Here is a 14435-nt window from a genome sequence, read left to right as displayed (position 1 = left end):
TGGCCTGTGATTAGTATATGTCACAGGCTATCATGGGAAGATTTACCAGTCAACTCTAAATTCCTCAGTTAAGCTGATTAAAACTTCCAATGTGCCTTTTGAATTTCTAACTCCAGTTTTACATCTGGGAGGAATTTGTTTGAGATGACATCAAAATAGGCAAGTTTTTTTTGAGGGAATAATGATAGCAAATTACTTCAAATAAATAAGAGTCTTAGTATTTGGGGAATTTTGTTTCTATAAAGAGAGTGCAATAACATGGCAAGAAAAGCAGAAATATTTAATCTAATTTTAAATTTTTGAATCTGTACAACACAGGAACATTTGTAATAGTAATTTTCAACAGAAGATATAAATGTCTATCAACATCTCCAGGGAACTTTTAGGAAGGAGGAGCTACCTCAACCTTCAGTCTTTAGAGTGTCTCTTGCTCAGGAGTGCACAGTGGCTCAGACCCACTGCTCAGCATCATATAATATTTCTGTGAGACAGTCAGGCATTTGCAGAAGTGGGATGAGTAAGCAAAATATGTTATCTTTAATCGATGCAAAACTCTAGATGAGAATGTGAAATGACTGGTGGAATAAAGCAGATTTTTTTTTCCTCTAGGGAAATTGAAAGTAGGAGTTATTGTAGTTATCTGGTAACTTTAAGGTTTAACTTTGCCAAAAAGAGAGGGCACACCTCTGATCCTTCTAAATCCAGGTGGAATTAGGCAATTCATCAGGAGTTTCTCACTCATTACACATTTTCAATGTCCTTAATTCCAGAATTCCCTTCCTGCTCCTCTCCTTTCCTATCTATGCAAAATGAATATGTTTTTAAACAAGAACATCAGGTAACCTCTTTTCTCTGAAAAAATTTCTGAAATTCTCTACTTGTTCTCTGTTCTTCCTCTTTGCTTAAGTTCGAGTTAGGACTGAGCCCCAGACTTTGCGATTACTTCTAAAATAGAAGTGAAGCTCAAAAATGACAACATTTGGGGCTTCCCTGGTGGCGCAGTGGTTGAGAATCCGCCTGCCGATGCAGGGGACACGGGTTCGTGCCCCGGTCCGGGAAGATCAAGACTACATTTGGCCAGGGCAGATATATGGGAGAAGGTGGAGAAACAGGACAGCGCACGATATCCTGTCAACTTTGTAACCCATCTCCTTCTGGGTGACATTTTCTTGCTATTCATCAGTTGAAGGTCTATAGATGAGCTTTGACAGAAGCATGCCTGAGGCAAGTCTCTGGAGAGGGTGTGTAGTGAGAGGTGTCTGTTTGGATGTGCATATATATTGAGCACTAGCAATAAAGGAGACAGGAGTGGAACAAAACAAAAAAGGAGGAAAGAAATTGCCTTTAAATAATATGTTTGCAATGGCTGTAGTTTTTATAGAATGATGTTGTGGGTGTTCTGGAAAAAATGGAATCAAACTAATAGTTTCACGACTTATGACAAGAAAAAGAAGATTAAAGAGTAAACCGTGAATGACTCAGGGAAAGGATGAATGGGCCTATTTGGCAAATACCCTTCTTTAGAGACTTAGGAGAGAGCTGACACATTCATTGGTACAGACTGCACAGGTGAAAACACAGGAAAATAACATTTGAAGTTAAGTTATCCCAGGACCTACATCATACAATGAGTTTAGATCAAGGCCAAAGCTGTGCTGAGGTTTAACGTAAACTGTTTGCCAGAAACAGGCGTTCACATGGCATTTCTGAATTTTGATTAAATTCATGTCAGGAGATTACGAGTATCTCTTGAATCTAAAGACCCTTTCCTGGTTGGCAAGATTTACTACTTCTGAGGGCAACATAACAGTAGACAAGTTAGTAATGCTATTGATGGCAGTCAGCGTGTGCTGGGAAGAGAAACATCAATCTACTAAGTAGGCTGACAGCGAGAGGTACCGGAAGACTGTAACAACAGTCTTAACAGTAAGAAATTGCAACTTCCCCTGCTGTGTTTTAAGCCTAGTTTATATGACTGCTGCATTATACGAATTAATATTTAATGCGGTTCAACATCAAGCTTGTCGAACAGTAGTGCAGGATGTAGACCCTTGCCAACTCACGCATTTTCCGTGTTTGATGGAGGGTAATATCATACATTTTTTTCTGTTTTTCATTTTAGCTGGTTCAAGCCCAGAGTTCTCTCACCAACCAGTCCCCTTTTCGCAACCAATATTGTTGTGTAAATCACACTGACCCAGTGAAAATGAAAGGAAAGCAGATTTGGTTTTCAAGTGTTCTGAGAAATAATACCATGGATTATCGGAGAGTATTCTGTATGTGGAAGGACTGAGATAACATATTGAAATTAAAACATTGACTTCTGTTCCTCTCTCTTATTCAGATTTACATTGAGATATATGACTTTGGGGGATGGGGTATGATGATGTCGCAGACAGACTTTCCTGGGCTTATCTTCTTTCCTTTGGTATGTTCGTAGTTTGGTCAGGGAAGGTGGGCAGGTCAAGGAAATAATTTAGTAAACTCCTTTGATCTAAAGGGGAAAGAGGGCTTCCCTGGTGGCGCAGTGGTTGAGAGTCCGCCTGCCGATGCAGGGGATACGGGTTCGTGCCCCGGTCCGGGAAGATCCCGCATGCCGCGGAGCAGCTAAGCCCGTGAGCCGTGGCCGCTGGGCCTGCGCGTCCGGAGCCTGTGCTCCGCAACGGGAGAGGCCACAACAGTGAGAGGCCCGCGTACCGCAAAAAAAAAAAATAAAATAAAAAAATAAAGGGGAAAGATACCCACTGTGGATTCATGGGCAAATATGTCATGATTTACAGCAGCCTGTGACTATATCCTGCTGCCCTTATGAGGTGGGTGGTAGTCCCGTCTGTTCTCAGGTTCGTGGGGGAAACTGAGATATGTTTCCTTATTTTTCTTGACTTGAAGTCAACCTAGTTATTTTCCTTGCATTGGAGATGGGTCGGTGCTCCGTGAAACTTAGCTGTCATACGGCAGATGGCCATGACTATGGATCAGTCTTAGGCAAAATAATGAAGCCAACAAAATTTGTCATCACCCTCCAGCCACTTCTCCTTTCTACATTCCTTTGCGCATTTTCAACCCCACTTTCAGTTTCTATTCGTGGTTCTCATGCACACCTTAACCAGACTGGTTGGTGTTCCTTTGGCAGTACACATCCAGCCCGTTTAATTCTTTCCCATTAAAATATGCATCCCCTTGATGTTCTTACCTCTGCTAAATATTACAGGAATGTTATTGTGGACATTTTTTTATCTAATTTACTCTAGTTTTAGAAGCCGTTTGTTATAATTAACACGGCCCCTATATTTCCAGTCACTAAGTATGGGTGGTGAAGTATTGTGGTCACAAGAGGCCTTCCCAGGAGTCTCATAGTGATCACACGTGAAGAGATGATGTAATCATAGCAATTGACAGCTTTTGTCTCTGGATGTGGTTAACCGCATTCTCCAAGTTTCTTAAGCTGGAATACCTGGAGTCATCCTCAACTCCTCTGTTTCCCTCACACCCCACGTCCAATCATTGGCAAATCCTGTAACGTCTAACTTCACATCCTGAATCTGCTACTTTTAACCACTTGCACTGTCTTTTTTCACCTGCCTTTTGCTTTAGTCTCCAGAGTCAGTGATTCCCAATGTGAGTATTATCAAAATATTTTGAAGCATTTTCAAAACATGCAGAGCCATGTTCCTTAGTCCGAGGGGTTGAAGAAGACATTAGGCCTTTAATGGGCAGGAGCCAGTGATGCCAGATGCCCTTCAACACCCAGAACAGTCCTCCAGAAAAAAATGAATTATCCTCCATCCTGCTTTCGTTTTAAATGTCTCACATTCATGATCATTCCTGAGCCTAGAATCTAATTCCATTTTATTTATAAATACAAAGTGGGTTTTTGTTTTTGTTTTCATGTATAGGAATTTTCCAGGAATGTGCCTGTTGTGTAAATTGAAGGAATGTTATATTTAGTGTTGTTTAAAACTATTAGGATTTTTTTCATCATCTCAGAAAATGACATCGTCATTGTCTGTGCCGTTCTTGGTCTTTGAGCTGCCGGTATAAAACACTGGTCAGCTCTTTTAGCTTTCACATTTACAGCAGGCATACAAATGGGTGTCAAAATCTGATCCTTAGTAGCTGTTTTCTAATGTCTTCTTGTAGGAAAAGACACATTGAAATACATAATTTTTATTTTTTTTTTATTTATTTTTTATTTTTTTTTTATTTATTATTATTTTTTAATTTATTTATTTTTTTGTGGTACGCGGGCCTCTCACTGTTGTGGCCTCTCCCGTTGCGGAGCACAGGCTCCAGATGCGCAGGCTCAGCGGCCATGGCCCACGGGCCCAGCCGCTCCGCAGCACGTGGGATCTTCCCAGACCGGGGCACGAACCCGTGTCCCCTGCATCGGCAGGCGGACTCTCAACCACTGCGCCACCAGGGAAGCCCCATAATTTTTAAAATAAATTATTTTTCATTTACTGATGTTTGGTATTAAAAATAGGGCTTTTGAAATTCTGCATTATTCTAAGTGTTGATTTCTTTTGGTAATCAGTTGTACTGGTAGGTTGGATTTATTTAGAATTGTAAAGAGGGCACTATTAATATTTTTTATTTTAAAAAAATGCACTGGGCTCGATAGGGTTGAGAATCACTCTACTACTGGTTTCTTCTTCTTTGCCTCCCTACCATCAGTTCTTCCCACGGCTGTCAATTATCCTACAACCCTGGAGTAGACCCTGCCACCTCTTTTGGAAGAGTTCTCCAATGGCTTCCGTGTCACATAGAATAAAACGCCAGATGAAGGGCTGTGTGCTCTTTCCCTGATAACGTCTCTGCTTCCCCTCCTAACATCCCTGCTCCAGTAACACCCCCAGCTCACTCCTCTTCAGTCGGAACTGATCTCCTTGCAGTTTGCTTCACACATCCAGCAAACACCCACCTGCTTGATGGATGGCAGTGCTGCACTTCATTGCAGCCTCTGCTCAAATGTTTCCCTTTCCTATCAAAAATTATCTTAGGCTCCCTGCCTTCATGATATCTTTCCTCACCTTGGTTGTACTTTTTTTCATCCTGTTTATTAGCTGCTGATACATTACACACGTACATTTCTGTCTCTTCTCCGGAGTAGAATATAAACGGTATGAGAGCAGAGATTCGGTCTGTTTTGTTCCCTGCTTGATCTGTGATGCCGAGGATGGAGCTGGCATGTCATAGTCACCCAACTATATTGAATGAATGAGTGAGTGTCTGTGTTTTCAAATTTCAAGGTTGAATACTGGGAGTGACTTTTCTTAAGAGCAAGATCATGGGCAATTCAGCTTTAAGCCTCAACTTCCACATCTCAATCAAGATGTCTAATTCTTAGGATTCTGATAAAGGTTAAGAAGGATAATTTATGTAAAGCCCTTATTATATTGCACAGAATATATAAATATTCAGTGTACAATATCTAGCTATCCATTTATCTCATTTATTCATCCAACTATGCATTTACTTGTCCTTGTGTTCTCTCTCTCATATCTGATCCTCTTTACTCTGACAAGTCACAGAGTAGTTAGATTAGCTCCAGTGTGCCTTTGGTCATGTGGTTTTTGAGATTTGTATATCTTGTAGGTATACATAGACCCTGAAAGTGATTCTCCTAAAGAAGACAGAAACTTTCATAATCTGTTGGGTGTGATAGAAATATTGATACAGAAAAACTCTTTGGGAATATATAATATTATTTTATTATTATTAGTCTATTCTAGAAAATGTTTTCACCTAGTAGATCTGTTTTACTGGATCTCATCTTTTCTTCTACCTCTGCAATTGTTATAAGAATTTAACTCTAGGAAATGTGTTAAACTTAATTGCCAGATAGGGGGGAACTGACCGTGATGTTGCTGCATCGTTGGAACCTTTATAAAATTATTCATATAACTAGAGAAGTTGAATTTCAGTAGAAACAATAATTTAAATCCATTTATAACAAATTTAATTAAAGGATTTTTGTCCATTAGAGACATAGAAATCAGTCACACAAGTGCTTTTTTCAGTACTTTCACTCTCCAATTTTTCCTTTTTCTGTAGGTCATCCAGGGATTTTTGCCTTATTTCAGTCATTAAGGTAAGTAGTAATTTGTGGGTCTACTTATTGGTTATTTGCAGGAAAACTCCTGGTTACTAAATAACCAATATTTTACTCTTATTCCTGGAGTTTAGGGAAGACATATGCCCTTTTATGAATACACAGTAATTGAAGATGCAATAAGTATTTCATACATAAATTGATTCCCTAGAGGAAATTTCAAAATCGATTGCAGCATCATTTGAAAGAGCAAAAAACTAGAAACAATTCAACTCATAAGGAGGTTGGTTAAGGGGGGAAATGGCATAGCTATATAGACGTAGTATTTGTAAATTAAAACATATACATTTACCCACAAGGATATATATCAATTTGTTGAATGGTTTTTGCTTCAGGATTAGAGTTATGAAGTAATTTCACCTTCTACATATATCAACTTGATAGATTATGATTATTATCTAATAATAATTATAATATAATGGTAATAAAGCAATGCAGATTAAAATCCTCTGCATTTAATATCTAGATAATTTTCTAGAAAGGAGTCATATCTGATATTAAGTACATTTTCCTATAATTTAGGAGTCAGAAGAGCTTATATATTCAGTTCAACGCTTCTGGGAAGAATGTAATTTGTAACATGCATAGAGTACTTGGACAAGCTACTTAACCTTTCTGAGACCGTTTCCTCACTTGTAAAATGCGGATTATAAGAGTAACTACCTCAAAGACAGTAAAACTGAATAGGAGAATTACTACTCACACTAAATGCCATGGCAAAGGAAACTATTGGCTTGACTTTAAATCAGAACAACAAAGCCCTTCCAGAAGAAGAGGGGACACAGAGGAAATACTGCTTATCAGTGGTCGTAGCCTTCGCCTCCCTTCCAGAACTTTGTCTATTTCTTCTTTCACATATTTAAATAGAAATTATTATTTTACTGCACCTTTTTTTGGGCTTTCTTCCTAAGCTCACTGGGAAAGGATATTTTCTCCTCAGAAGCTAAAGAAATTTGTCTAATTCACCAGCAAGAGTTTAAGAAAGGTTTAATGCTGTAACTCTAGGTCATACCACAAGAACTTGGTCCCAATTGTGTACAGAAGGATATGTGCTCAATATCAGGTAAGAAAAAAGACAGAAATTGAGCCAAGTCCTTACGGGTGTAGTCCAGATCTCCAAAGATCTTGAGTTTATATGACTTATGGAGAATAATCATGTTAAAACGAATGTCTTTATATTGCTGTCTCATTACCTGCCATCTGAACAAAAGTAAGGTCTTGGCTGCTCTCCTCCCCTAAAATTTCCTTATGAATGTCTCTGGGGGTTTTCATGTACCCATGACCAGCACTTTATGTTCCTCTATCAAGTCAAATAACTTGTTGATATTTCCTGCCTTATCTTGCAGTGCTTTTGCTACAAAGCATCTTGCAGTGGCTCTGCTTTTTACAAGGATGTTCCATGAGGCTCCAGGTTCCCTGCCTCCTGATGCTACCCAAGGTGTAGAACCTTTGAGTTGCCAAATGCTGTACATTCCTTTATTTTTATTGTGTTAGGGTCAATCTCAGTAGCAATACAGAAAATAATTCTTTCCCCAAATAATGAGAATAAAGTTGTCCAAAGATCCCAAAGCTTTGCCAAGTACTTGCTCCTTGAATGTTGCCCATTTCCCAAAACTGTCCTTTTCATCTCAGTTCTTAGCCCAGTGAATCAAATCTACTTCCTGTCTGGGGGATAAAGTTCATAGAGTCTTATTCCTTCCTCACCTTCCAGGTTTTTCAGAAGAACTTGATCCTCCTTCCAGGTTCCTCACAAGAACTTTTTCTCCTATTAGCTAGGAACACCATCCCATGAATTCTGTAGATAAAACCAGATTGTAAGGCTAGACTGTAAGATTCATCTGGGAACCCAGATATTTGTAGTTATGAGAAGGGAAAGAGAGCTAGTATTTTTGATGGCCTTGTCATATGTTTCATCCCATTTTGTGTTTACAATAGTCCTGTGAATTAGTTTTAGTGCTAGGTTTTGTCTGTGGACTGAATTCTCAATCCTTTCTCAATCATTCTGCATTTTCATCTTTTTTATGGGGGCTAGAAGTCTTGAAACTATATTCCCCAGACTCTGACTCTCTTGCTGCCAGGTCTTGGGTGTGGTTTAGGTTTGGCCATTGAGATTTACTTGTGCAAGACTGGAAAGGTGAAGGGGTGCAGGAGTGGTTTTTCCTCCTTCAGTGGTGGTAGCTGATACGTAGACTTCCACAGACAAATTTGACAGGAGCTGAACTCAGTGTTGCACTACCTGGTTCCCATATTTAGGGCTGTGGGCAGTTGGGAAGTTGGCAGTTATGTCAGGAGGCTTTCTCACCTCTGGGTAACAGCAGCAGCTTTATAATCTTTCACAATTGCAGTGGCATGAGTTGAAATCTAACAGCAACCCTATGAATTTTGTTCATCTCATGCTTTTAATAAGTTTGTAAGCATCAAATTCCTCAATCAATCTCTTTCAATATGGAAATACTTTGAGGAATTTCTGTTTTCCTCCATTGAACCCTAAAAGACATTGTGTTTTTTTTTCATGCTATTATACGTATGAGATAGTGATAAAATTAGTAAATCTTACAGACACATTCACTGACGGAATTTTTTTAAGTTATAATATTCTATTGCCTGCCCAAACCACTTAACAGTGATTGGAATATATTAGACCTTCAACAAGTGATAGTTTTAATATGATATAATCCATCTCTTCTTGCATAAAAAATTATATTGTCAGTCTCATTTTTGGTCTTCTTTGTTTGTTTCAGGCATGTTAGAAGTGAGCTTTTGTCATTTTTTGAGCTTAGTACAAGAGTTTTTTAAAACAATTCTCTATTTCCCTCACCTTCTATCCCCTGGCAACCACCATTATATTCTCGGTTTCTATGAATTGGACTATTTATATACCTCATATAAGTAGAATCATGTAGTTTTTATCCTTCTGTGATAGATTTATTTTACTTAGCATAATGTCTTCCAGGTCCATTCATGTTGTCAGAGATGGTAGGATTTTCTTTTTTTTAAGGCTGAAAAATATTCCATTATATGTATATACCACATTTCCTTTATCCATTCATGTGTCAATGGACATTTGGGTTGTTCCCATATCTTTGCTATTGTGAATAATGCTGCAATGAACAAGGGATTTTAGATATCTCTACGGGATCCTAATTTCAATTCTTTTGGATGTATACCCAGGAATGGGATTGCTGTATCATATGGTAGTTCTCTTTATAACCTTTTGAGGACACTTCATACTGTTTTCCATAATGGCTGCACCAACTTACATTCCCATCAATAGTGCACAAAAGTTCCTTTTTCTGCACATTTAGCCAACACTTGTTAGCTCTTGTATTATTGACTATAGCCATTCTAATAGGAGTGAGATGATATCTCACTGATTTGCATTTTCCTGCTGATTAGTGATGTTGAGCAGCATCTTTTCATATACCTGTTAGTCATTTGTATGTCTTCTTTTAGGAGACTGTATTCAAGTCCTTTGCCCATTTTGTGATATGGTTAATTAATTTTTTAAGTATTGAATTGTAGGAGTTCCTTATATATTTTGGAAATGAATCCCTTATCAGCTATATGGTTTGCAAATATTATTTCCTAATCCAAAGGTTGCCTTTTCATTTTGTTGAATGCTTTCTTTGTTTCCAATTTTTGAGCTTAGTTTATAAGGAATCTTTTTGATGAATCCATCTCATTTGTCTGTCTACAAAAGAAAATTTTAGTGTTCATGAGTAGGTATAATGGATATTCATTAAGCTAATATTAATTACTGAGGTTAGTAGATGGCATTAACCTAACTGTTTTACATTCGTTATTATTTTTAACATAATCTTGCTGTTCTTCCATTGTTCTTTCCTCTCTAGGTGGGTCACATTTTCTTCTCTCTTTTCTATGCTGAAGAAGTTTAGATTGTACCCTGAACGTCAGGAATGTTATGTTTTGGAGGCTCTGGATTCTGCTAGTCTTCCGAAGAGTGTTAATTTCTTGTTTCACAGACAATTAACTTCATAGACAAAAACAGTCTCTTGGGTTGTAGTTCAATTCTCAGCTCAGTTATTTTATCCTTACTCAGACTGTTTTGAATCTGCCATGTGCATGCATAATTCAAGGGTCAGCCACAGACATTTACACAGAATTTGTAGCTCCCCATCTCAGTCTCCCTTACTTCCAAGATTCCCCTCTCACTTTCCAGAATTCTGTAATCTGTTATTGTCAGGCTAGAAAGATGGAGATTTTCTATGAGAATTTTAGCTACCATGAACAGCATCAGCTATAATACAGTGTCAAGTTAGAGCATGTTGTCTCATGTTGTTTGCTAATTCAGTAGTTGACTCCCTTACAGAATTTGCCTGTTCTGTTCACTCTCCAGGGTCTTTAGACAGTGGTTCCTTGCATTTTGTCAGAAGTTTATAGTTTTTTATCTATGGGAAGGATGTTCTGGTAGAAGCTTAGTCCATCGTATCAGATCTGAAACTTCTTTTTAAATTTAATTAATTATTTATTTTTAACTGAAGTATAGTTGATTTACAATATTATATTAGTTTCAGGTGTACAGCATAGTAATTTAGTATTTTTACAGATTATACTCTATTAAATGTAATATATATAATTCCCTGTGCTGTACAATATATCCTTGTTGCTTATCTATTTTATATATATTGCTTATCTATTTTATATATAGTGGTTTGTATCCCTTAATCCTGTACCCCTAACTTGCCCCCATTCCCTCTCCCCTCTTCCAAACACCAGTCTGTTTTCTGTATCTGTGAGTCTGTTTCTGTTTTGCTATATACATTTGTTTGTGTTATTTTTCAGATTCCACATGTAAGTGACATCATACAGTATTTGTCTTTCTCCATCTGACTTATTTCACTAAACATAATATTCTATAGGTCTTTTTTATTATTCCCAAACAACAGAAGTTTATTTATTGCTCACATGAAATCTTAAATAGTGATTCCATCCATGTTGTTACTTCATGTCTCAGTTCCTTCTGTCTTGAGGGTCTGCTCTTCTCAGGAGCAATAAATGGAGAAAGAGTATGGAGCACCACACACATGATGTTTCGATGGGCAGTGTGGGAGGTAGCACACGTCCTTTCCACTCACATCCTACTTAATAGCAGTCGGTCACAAGGCCATATCTAATTTCAATGAGTGCCTAAAGAGTGTAGGCCCAGGAAGAAGAGGAAATCATTTTCTAATCAGCAGCCTCTGACACATAGCATTTTAAACATTAATGCTTTTCACAGAATTACTACAAATTGCATATTCTGAGGAAAATTTAATATGTTCACAGCATCTTTCCTCAATATCCATTAGGGATTCCCTGAACTGTGACTAATATCTTATTGTCTTCATATCATAACATTGTCTGAAATATACTTCTATGGAAATATCATGTTGGGATATGACTGTCATACACATCTGTGAATTCATTTAAAAACATTATGGAACCCCTCCCATATCTAAGATTTATGAGAAAGAGTCACTATTGCAGAAAAGCTCTTTTTTTTTTTTTAACATCTTTGTTGGAGTATAATTGCTTTACAATGGTGTGTTAGTTTCTGCTTTACAACAAAGTGAATCAGCTGTACATATACATATGTTCCCATATCTCTTCCCTCTAGCGTCTGCCTCCCTCCCAACCTCCCTATCCCACCCCTCTAGGTAGTCACAAAACACCAAGCTGATCTCCCTGTACTATGCGGCTGCTTCCCACTAGCTATCTATTTTACATTTGGTAGTGTATATATGTCCCTGCCACTCTCTACTTCATCACAGTTTACCCTTCCCTCTCCCCATATCCTCATGTCCATACCCTAGTAGGTCTGTGTTTTATTCTCATCCTACCCCTACTCTCTTCATGACATTTTTTTTCGTAGATTCCATATATATGTGTTAGCATAATGTATTTGTTTTTCTCCTTCTGACTTACTTCACTCTGTATGACAGATTCCAGGTTTATCCACCTCATTACAAATAACTCAGTTTCATTTCTTTTTATGGCTGAGTAATATTCCATTGTATATATGTGCCACACCTTCTTTATCCATTCATCTGTTGATGGACACTTAGGTTGCTTCCATGTCCTGGCTATTGTAAATAGAGCTGCAATGAACATTATGGTACATGTCTCTTTTTGAATTATGGTTTTCTCAGGGTATATGCCAGTAGTGGGATTGCTGGGTCGTATGGCAGTTCTATTTGTAGCTTTTTAAGGAACCTCCATACTGTTCTCTACAGTGGCTATATCAATTTACATTCCCACCAGCAGTGCAAGAGTGTTCCCTTTTCTCCACACCCTCTCCAGCATTTATTGTTTCTAGATTTTTTGATGATGGCCATTCTGACTGGTGTGAGATGATATCTCATTGTAGTTTTCATTTGCATTTCTCTAATGATTAATGATGTTGAGCATTCTTTCATGTGTTTGTTGGCAATCTGTATATCTTCTTTGGAGAAATGTCTATTTAGGTGTTCTGCCCATTTTTGGATTGGGTTGTTTTTTTGTTGTTATTGAGATGCATAAGTTGCTTATGAATTTTGGAGATTAATCCTTTGTCAGTTGCTTCATTTGCAACTATTTTCTCCCATTCTGAGGGTTGTCTTTTGGTCTTATTTATGGTAACCTTTGCTGTGCAAAAGCTTTTAAGTTTCATTAGGTCCCATTTGTTTATTTTTGGTTTTATTTCCATTTCTCTAGGAGGTGGGTCAAAAAGGATCTTGCTGTGATTTATGTCATAGTGTTCTGCCTATGTTTTCCTCTAAGAGTTTAATAGTGTCTGGCCTTACATGTAGCTGTCCAGTTTTCCCAGCACCACTTATTGAAGAGGCTGTCTTTTCTCCACTGTATATTCTTGTCGATAAGGTGACCATATGTGTGCATGGTTTTATCTCTGGGATTTCTATCCTGTTCCATTGATCTATATTTCTCTTTTTGTGCCAGTACCATACTGTCTTGATTACTGTAGCTTTGTAGTATAGTCTGAAGTCAGGGAGCCTGATTCCTCCAGCTCCATTTTTCGTTCTCAAGATTGCTTTGGCTATTCGGGGTCTTTTGTGTTTCCATACAAATTATGAAATTTTTTGTTCTAGTTCAGTGAAAAATGCCATTGGTAGTTTCATAGGGATTGTGTTGAATCTGTAGATTGCTTTAGGTAGTAAAGTCATTTTCACAATGTTGATTCTTCTGATCCAAGAACATGGTATATCTCTCCATCTATTTGTATCATCTTTAATTTCTTTCATCAGTGTCTTATAATTTTCTGCATACAAGTCTTTTGTCTCCTTAGGTAGGTTTATTCCTAGATATTTTATCCTTTTTGTTGCAATGGTAAATAGGAGTGTTTTCTTAATTTTACTCTCAGATTTTTCGTCATTAGTGTATAAGAATGCCAGAGATTTCTGTGCATTAATTTTGTATCCGCTACTTTACCAAATTCATTGATTAGCTCTAGTAGTTTTCTGGTAGCATCTTTAGGATTCTCTATGTATAGTATCATGTCATCTGCAAACAGTGACAGCCTTACTTCTTCTTTTCCGGTTTGGATTCCTTTTATGTCTTTTTTTCTCCGACTGCTGTGGCTAGAACTTCCAAAACTAGGTTGAATAAGAGTGGTGAGAGTGGGCAACCTTGTCTTGTTCCTGATCTTAGTGGAAATGGTTTCAGTTTTTCACCATTGAGAATGACGTTGGCTGTGGTTTTGTCATATATGGCCTTTATTATGTTGAGGAAAGTTCCCTCTATGCCTACTTTCTGCAGGGTTTTTATCATAAATGGGTGTTGAATTTTGTCAAAAGCTTTCTCTGCATCTATTGAGATGATCATATGGTTTTTCTCCTTTAGTTTGTTGATATGGTTATCACGTTGATTGATTTTCATATATTGAAGAATCCTTGCATTCTTGGAATAAACTCCACTTGATCATGGTGTATGATCCTTTTAATGTGCTGTTGGATTCTATATGCTAGTATTTTGTTGAGGTTTTTTGCATCTATGTTCATCAGTGATATTGGCCTGTAGTTTTCTTCTTTGTGACGTCTTTGTCTGGTTTTGGTATCAGGGTGATGGTGGCCTCATAGAATGAGTTTGGGAGTGTTCCTCCCTCTGCTATCATTTGGAAGAGTTTGAGAAGGATAGGTGTTAGCTCTTCTCTAAATGTTTGATAGAATTCGCCTGTGAAGCCATCTGGTCCTGGGCTTTTGTTTGTTGGAAGATTTTGAATCACAGTTTCAATTTCAGTGCTTGTGATTGGTCTGTTCATATTTTCTATTTCTTCCTGGTTCAGTCTCGGCACGTTGTGCATTTCTAAGAATTTGTCCATTTCTTCCAG

General features: G+C 37.8%; 1 long non-coding RNA gene across 1 annotated transcript in view; it reads left to right on the top strand.

Annotated features, from left to right (window-relative positions):
- Positions 1-14435, top strand: part of LOC136792788 (uncharacterized) — a 145774-nt gene that overhangs the window by 110516 nt on the left and 20823 nt on the right. Inside the window, exon 4 of the long non-coding RNA XR_010837210.1 lies at positions 6055-6091. This is a non-coding gene — a long non-coding RNA (uncharacterized lncRNA). The remainder of the gene's footprint in view (positions 1-6054; positions 6092-14435) is intronic.

Source organism: Kogia breviceps, chromosome 16 (assembly GCF_026419965.1).
Source record: "Kogia breviceps isolate mKogBre1 chromosome 16, mKogBre1 haplotype 1, whole genome shotgun sequence".
NCBI classification, from domain to species: domain Eukaryota; kingdom Metazoa; phylum Chordata; class Mammalia; order Artiodactyla; family Physeteridae; genus Kogia; species Kogia breviceps.
Note: the sequence above shows the minus strand (reverse complement) of the source record. Positions and strands in the feature narration are given on the sequence as shown.